At 45.4% G+C, this 7,457-nt stretch overlaps 1 long non-coding RNA gene across 1 annotated transcript in view; it reads right to left on the reverse strand.

Moving 5' to 3' along the window:
- Nucleotides 1–287: 287 nt before the first annotated feature.
- Nucleotides 288–7,457, reverse strand: part of LOC108311707 — a 9,199-nt gene continuing 2,029 nt past the window's right edge. Inside the window, exons 2-3 of the long non-coding RNA XR_001828336.2 lie at nucleotides 2,380–2,463; nucleotides 288–343 (exon numbers count right to left, since the gene is read on the reverse strand). This is a non-coding gene — a long non-coding RNA (uncharacterized LOC108311707). The remainder of the gene's footprint in view (nucleotides 344–2,379; nucleotides 2,464–7,457) is intronic.

The raw sequence follows: 7,457 nt of genomic DNA on the forward strand, positions 1-7,457 counted from the left end.
AACCAGTTATAAACCTAAAACTTTTACTAAAATGATTCCAAACCCTCTCATAATTTCCTTTGAAGTTTGGCTTTTATCCAGCACAAGCAACACACTCTGCTCCATTAATTTTAAGTATCTATGAACGAGACACATTTAGGCTTAGAAATAATGAAGTTAGAACTACTCAAACATATGCATTCATGGATAATAATTGCTAATTGCTACACACACAGTCAAACCCACTTATTGTGGTTTGCTTTAAAAATAGACAAATTGATTTAATAAAAACCAGTTCAAACAGGGCATTTAGGAAGAGTAATTTGTTTACCTCTGTTGGTTTGTAGCAGTCTACAAGAGCTTCCTAGAATTAAACACACAGAAAGTCAGTTTTATTATTTTAAAATTCAATATTATTTTAAAAGTAAAATTAAAAATCATTTTATATTCATAGTGTTATTTTATAATGGTAAATCAAGTTTTCATACTGTCTAGAAACATACTTCATTTCAACACCAGTTGGTTGTCTGAAGATATAAAACATTTAACTTTAATATATTCCTCACCTGCATACACACATACTACATGAAAAACTTTTGAACAGGAAAGATTTATTTTTTATACTGTCATAACATTAAAAACAAAATGTAATCTTTGACCAGTTTTTTGTTTTTTTTGAGACAGAGTCTCACTCTGTCGCCCAGGCCGGAGTGCAGTGATGCTATCTCAGCTCATTGCAACCTCTCCCTCCTGGGTTCAAGTGATTCTCCTGCCTCAGCCTCCCGAATAGCTAGCACTACAGGTGTGCACTACCACACCCAGCTAATTTTTGTATTTTTAGTAGAGATGGGTTTTTGCCATGTTAGCCAGGCTGGTCTCAAACTCCTGACCTCAGCTGATCCACCCGCCTTGGCATCCCAAAGTACTGGGATTGCAGGAGTGAGCTACTGCACCTGGCCCCTTGACCAGGTTTTGAATGCCTTGCTGAGGAAGTACAGGGATGCCCAAGCATCCATGAGGTTGTAGACTTCAGAGAGATGTGGACTAACTTAGGAGCTCAAATCCAACTAAGTAACTAAAAACCTAACTTAGTAGCTCAAAATCCCAACTTAGTAGCTCAAAACCAAATCTGTGGAGATTTGGTTCTCCACAGGAACCAGATGCTACTCTCTAGTTTTCCTCTAATTAATTGGATATAACTCAGCAGGATCCAGATGCTTTCAAACCCACTCTTCTGGTCAATGACTTTGTACCTCTTCTGTATGCACATGCACATGCACATGCACACAACTTTCCTTTGGCTGCCAACTTGGTGGATATTAAAGTTGAGCCAGCCTGTGCAAGATGGTGGCACCCACACTGCACTCAGGAAGCAAGGGGTTTAAGTGCATTGCAGCCATAAACAGCCTGGGTCCTTACCTGGGAACTGGGGGGCAAGGGGTGATGACAGCTTAAAAAGAGCCTTTCAAGTTCTCGATTTTAAGAAAACTTTGTTATGTCATTACATTTTCCACAGAACTGATACCTGCGTTGTCTTTTTAAAATTTTATAGCTAGGATGCTATTGTCTCCCAGCCAAATCTACCAAGAAGAAATAATTGTCATAAGTGAGACTGTTTACCACTCAAGGGACGCTACTTAATGTCTAATACATTAAGCACATTAATACATTAAAATGTGCCCTTTGATTGCCATAGTGGCCATTTGCCATTTGTGGTCACCAACAGCCATTAGCAGTAATTATCAGTGGACATTAAGAACAATGGCAAGTTAAAGTTAATTGGTTTTAGAAACTCCCAAATGCAGATTTAAAAATGATACATTTGACCTCCCGTGGGAAGGGAAATGAGTATTGCACTTTATTGCTCTCAAATAAGGAAATATCAGACATCTCAATATCCATCGCTGTACTGGAATGCTACGAGGTGAGCACTGTCTATGAGAAGATAGTCTACTAAATAGAAGTATGCCATAAGCAACCATATATAAAAATTAATTTCATGAATGATACAGTCCACAACTGCGAGACAAGAGCCCTGGGCTTGGATGGTCCAGTGCTAGCTCAGTCTCTCTTCCTCTCACACAACTGTGGGGCATCACTTCCCTTCCCTGGCAAGGGGATCTTTGGAAGCAGAATCAGCTGTTTCTCCCAAGAAAATGAGGCTGGAGAAAGTGATGCCCATAAGGCGCTTTGAGAACTGACTATAGTCAAGAGCTGGTTTATCATCAGAGAGGCAGTTTAAGAGGCTGAACACTTAGCTGCCCATTGCTTTCCTCTCTGCAGACAGCCATGGCCCAAGTCCTGGTGCCAATGCTGCCACAGGGCAGAATCAGTTCATGCCAAGCTCCAGACTCTCAAGTGTCCATGATCAGAAGGCTCTCAATTTTGAAAACTGCTTACCTGTAACTTTGAAGCTCTCTCTTCATCACTGTCTGCATCAAGAAGATCATCAATGTCAATTTCTACCTCTGGCATTTCTTCTTCCTGGAGGGCAGCAGGAGGATACGAAGGCATTTAATTTAGTTAGAAATCTAACTGTATCCCACCAGTTAGGTTAAGTTGAAAAACAACTAGATCATCAATCAAGAGGGGCTGATGGATAAGCAGGGAGAAAGAGAAGCTGGGGGAGAGGAGGGAAGGAAAGAGAGGAAAGGGGAAACAGGAAGAAGGGGTAAAGAGAGGGAGAGGGGAGAAGATAAGAAAAAGGAAGAAGGAATGAGGACAGAGGGAGAAGGGGAATGAAGGAAGGAAGGAAAAGAAGAGGGGAAGGAAGGACAAGAGGGAGGAAGGGGAACAAAGGAGAATTAAGAGTCACAAAGGAGTAAAAGTCATATTGCAAAAAATGAGAATTTTCTATTTTCTAGCAGAAAACTACATCTATAAGCATATAATGGGAGATTGGCAGATAACAGAAAGAGCTGGGAGATTCCAGTTTCCTATCTAACAGCTACCCTTTGCTGGGTGATTACCCCAATCTCTATTTGGAGGTCTACATCTTCCTTCACAGCTCTGGGTCTATGGAAAACCTGATTTCAACCATGGGATTTGGGGCATCAGCATTGTCTTAGCCCCAGTTACTGATTTAAGAGAAGACACGTGGTCCAACTGAGAACTAAGGGGGCTCTGGGAAAAGGCGCTCTTTCAACAAGAATGTCCCCTTCACATCCTCTGAACCGAGGAAGTGTGTGGCACCGGAAATTGCCAGTGGCCAACATACAACCCTGAAGAGAGGCTGAGTTTAGGATGAGGCTGACTCCACGGTGGGCAGAGCTGGAGAGAATAAGAAAACAGGGTTCTAGGTAAAATCGCCACATCCCTGCATCAAACCACCTCTGAAGCCTGCTTGTGGGTGAGTGAGTCAACCCCTTTCATTGTTGCAGCCCATGTGGGTCTAGTTCAATAGTCCTGCAACCAAAGACATCCAGTCCAGAAAACAGAGAAGAAGGGCCAGCTGGATTTGGTGAAAGGCCTCACTAATTTGGAATCTGACCTTCAAAGGAGATCTTGGCTATTTCTCATCTCTTTTGTTACCTAAGTCTTCTCTATACTTCTCAGAACAGCATTTTAAAATGTCAAAATAAAAGAGCATTTAAGAGAGTCCTGCAATTTTGCATTTCATCAGGAGTCACTGCAGCCCAACTCCTCCCAGCCGCAGGGATGGCTGAGGAGCATCTGCAGGAAGGAGCTAGAGAGAAAGGTGTGCGTGTGTTTGTCTTGGCTTCCCAGGCTGACTTTCTGAATGTTTCCTTCCTACTAAAGTGCATTTATTCATTAATAGTACTCAACCTTGTGTGTGTGTGTGTGTGTGTGTGTGTGTGTGTGTGTGTGTGTGTATGTTACAACACAAAAGTGAGGACCCTAGTATACAGAGGAAGTCAAGAAATGTGATGCACTATCCTTGCTGACATCAGCTCCAAGGGCAGGCCCTCAACAGGCAGGAAAGTTCCAGAAACAACCTCCCTAGTGACTTATTCCTGTTTCTGTGGAGAATTTCTATTTAGATCCTTTGCATGGCTCTTAAGGGGAAAATCCACTTCAAAAGCAGTATTTGTCAACATGAATGTTTTAGATCTCATCTGTGCAGTTCTGCCCAATGAAAGAAAGATTTTGTACTCCTCAACATAATCTTCATATCTGTAGCTATTAATAGAAGCTGATGATGCGGAAACAGGAAGTTGAAATGCTTTGATGATAATAAAGCTGAAGGATGACTTTTCCGTGGCTAGGAGCATCGCTGTGCAAACATCACAGACTGAACGTACACAAACCTAGATGGCCTGGCCTACCACACACCTAGGCTGAGTGGCACAGCCTATTGCTCCTAGGCTGTAAACCTGGACAGCACGTTACCATACTGAATAATGTAGGCAACGGTAACACAGTGGGAAGTATTTGTGCATCTAAACATGGAAACGGTACTGTAAAAATAGGGCATTATAATCTTATGGGATGACTGTCATATATGCAGTCCATTGTTGATTTAAATACTGTTAAATGGTATGTGACTACGCTCGCAAGCTATAACAATGTGGCTCCTTAAATCTCCGGTAAATGAGCTTAATGTCTATTTTTTTTAAAGATGGAGTCTCGCTCTGTTGCCAGGCTGGGTGCAGTGGCACAATCTTGGCTCACTGCAACCTCCAACTCCCTGATACAAGTGATTCTCCTGCCTCAGCCTCCCAAGTAGCTGGGATTACAGGTACACGCCACTATGCCCAGCTAATTTTTGTATTTTTATTAGAGGCGGGGTTTCACCATGTTGGTCAGGATGGTCTGGATCTTCGGATCTCATGATCCACCTGCCTCGGCCTCCCAAAGTGCTGGGATTACAGGCATGAGCAACTGTGCCCAGCCAGTGTCTGCTATTTTTAAAGGAAATGACAGAACAATTAGTAACTAAAGCCTACCTCAGAACAGAGCAGCAATGAGTTTCCCTGTAAACATTATTCAAAGAGTTTTGATGCCAGCCAAGTTTGGTCAAACAGGCTTTGACTTGCATAGCCATGTAGGGCCTCACCCTACGCAGTGGGCATCTTCAGTTAGGCATCTTCTCCTTAGGACTGTGCATGCTCTCTGTTAGGTATTGCACTGACCCATTTTCCCCAACCCTTGAGATCTGGGCTGTCCAATATGGTAAGCACATGTGCTAAGCACATTAGAATACATTAAAATGAAAGACAATTCAGAATTCAGTTCCTCAGTCGCAATGGCCACATCTCAAGTGCTCAGTAGCTACATGCGGCAAGTGGCTGTTGCACTGGACAGCACGGATGAGAACGCCCGCACTGTGGCAGAAGCTCTATAGCACAGCGCTGCCCTGGAGTACACTCACTCTCTGGCTGAGGAAGCTGGGAAGCAAAGCCCCTTCCCCTCTCAAAGGGGCTTCACAGGAGTAAGGAAAAAAATTGCCAGGCATCTCAAGGTCACTCCCACTACCCAAGGGCATGTGGTGACAAACCCTGAGCTTGGTCTTGCAAACCAGAAAGCGGATGCCAACAAAGCCCAGATCTCAAGGGCTGGGGAAAACCTCAAGTGATTGAGTAATCACAACAGTCATTAGGCATCGGCACTTTTTACCAACCTATGCGCTCCTCAGAAAGCCCACCCTGACTTATCAGAGGCATCCTGCTCCCAGCTCAGCATGCACCCGGGTGTTCTGAATGCCAGTGAGGCTGAAACAAAATCCAGCTGAGAAGAACGCAGAGACCCAGAGGCTCTGCAGGGAGAGTCCTGGGAAGCAAAGACAGCACCTAAGTGCCAAGGAGAGATTCCTGTAGATTGGTACTTAATATTCTTAATGAGAAGTATGGAAATATTCTAAATTCAATTGAAGTTCTATTTAACTTCTTCTTCTGTATGCTGGTCTTAGAGCAGTATCACTGAAAAACCTTAGTGATAGATCAAATCACTTACGAAGGAGTGAACATGCCCACGGCCCACCACGATGTCCCAGAGCTTAGTTGTGTTTGGGCATCTTCCCACATTAAAGATGTGTCCCTAAACAGTGGCTCTGGTGACAAAAAGGGGAACAACTATCTTCATAGCTGCTGGGGAAAGTTACCAGCTACACCCTACCCCACATTAGTGAGAGGCCCTCTTGGGAGCCACGGCACGAGGTCCTGGATCACCTCTAGGCATTTTTCTGGTCGTACATTTGTTGAAAAGCCACAGTCCATGGTGTGCCAGCCACAGTGTGTGTCTGTGTCCTCACTGGCATTCAGAACACCCAGGTGCATGCTGAGCTGGGAGCAGGATGCCTCTCTCCTCCTATGCCTCTGATAAGTCAGGGTGGGCTTTCTGAGAAAGGCACTGTGTGTCAGCCACAGTGAGGCCCTGGCCCTGGCGGATGGGCCATCTAAACACAGCTCTGACAAACACAATGGCAAGCAGTGGCCCCAAAGCCACAGACAACCCTGAGTGCTTTAGTGATTCAGGGAGAGAGGAAACTCTGCTGCAGGCAGGCGGGGAGATTTCACATAGGAGGGAGGAGGTGAGCTGGCCTTGTGCAGTGACAGGATTTGGACAGGTTTAGAGGGAAGGGAGAGCACTCCCAAGAGGCAAAATGGTAGCAGGAGGCAAAAAGACAAGACGAGTTCTAAATATGGGTGTAGAAAGGTCCTTGGCCTGGAAGCCGGTCAGCCCTGGGCTGCAAATATGAACATTAATGGGGGCCAGACAGGTGACAGAAAAGGGACAGGCCGGGGGCCATACTGTAGAGTGAGGAGTGCGGCAAACTGCAGAAAACACGGCCCATGGAAAAGCAGCAGGGAGCACTCCATTCCCACCTCCTGTCACCTTTTAGGAATATGCACTCAGTGCTGCCGGATTTTCTAAGTTTTCAGGAATAACTAGAAGCAGAGTTTTTAATGTAAAACATTCCAACTTTTAAAGCTGCCTGGCAACTTTTTAAAATGTTGTGTAGGATAAACAAAACCCACTGGCCCATAGACTGGGGTTTCCCCTTGTCCTGCAGAGACGGTCACCACTGAGGGCTCCATGGCTCCAGAACGAGAGGGGAAGGACAGAAGGAAGAGCTGGCCTGCTGCAGAGCCAGGCCAACAGGGAGGAGGCAGGAGGCTGTGGGAAGCCACGCATCAGGTGCAAAGCCACAGGCCTTGAAGGCGATCCTGGTAAGAATAAAAACAGTGATAATAGGGAGGAATAAACAGATGAGTCTGGAGAGGAGCTGGGTGAGGGATGAGGGAGAAAGAAAAGGTAAAGAGAAGACCCGGGTTCTAAGAGGTTTTAGAGAAAAAGCAACGACGAGAGCACACGGGCTGAAGACAGCTCGCACACCAGGGCGCAGTGCAGGCTTTGGCCACCACCAGCCCCTGCCCCAACTTGTAAGCAGAAGCGGGATCCCCACACTGCCACACTCGGGTAAGCGCCGCAGAACCTGCCGCTGGGCTTGCCGTGGATGGAGGCGCAGAATGGCTTCAGGCACCAGGGTGCAGAAATGCAAGCAAAGCAGAGTCCTG

Source organism: Cebus imitator, unplaced genomic scaffold (assembly GCF_001604975.1).
Source record: "Cebus imitator isolate Cc_AM_T3 unplaced genomic scaffold, Cebus_imitator-1.0 Scaffold6, whole genome shotgun sequence".
Classification (NCBI taxonomy): Eukaryota; Metazoa; Chordata; class Mammalia; order Primates; family Cebidae; genus Cebus; species Cebus imitator.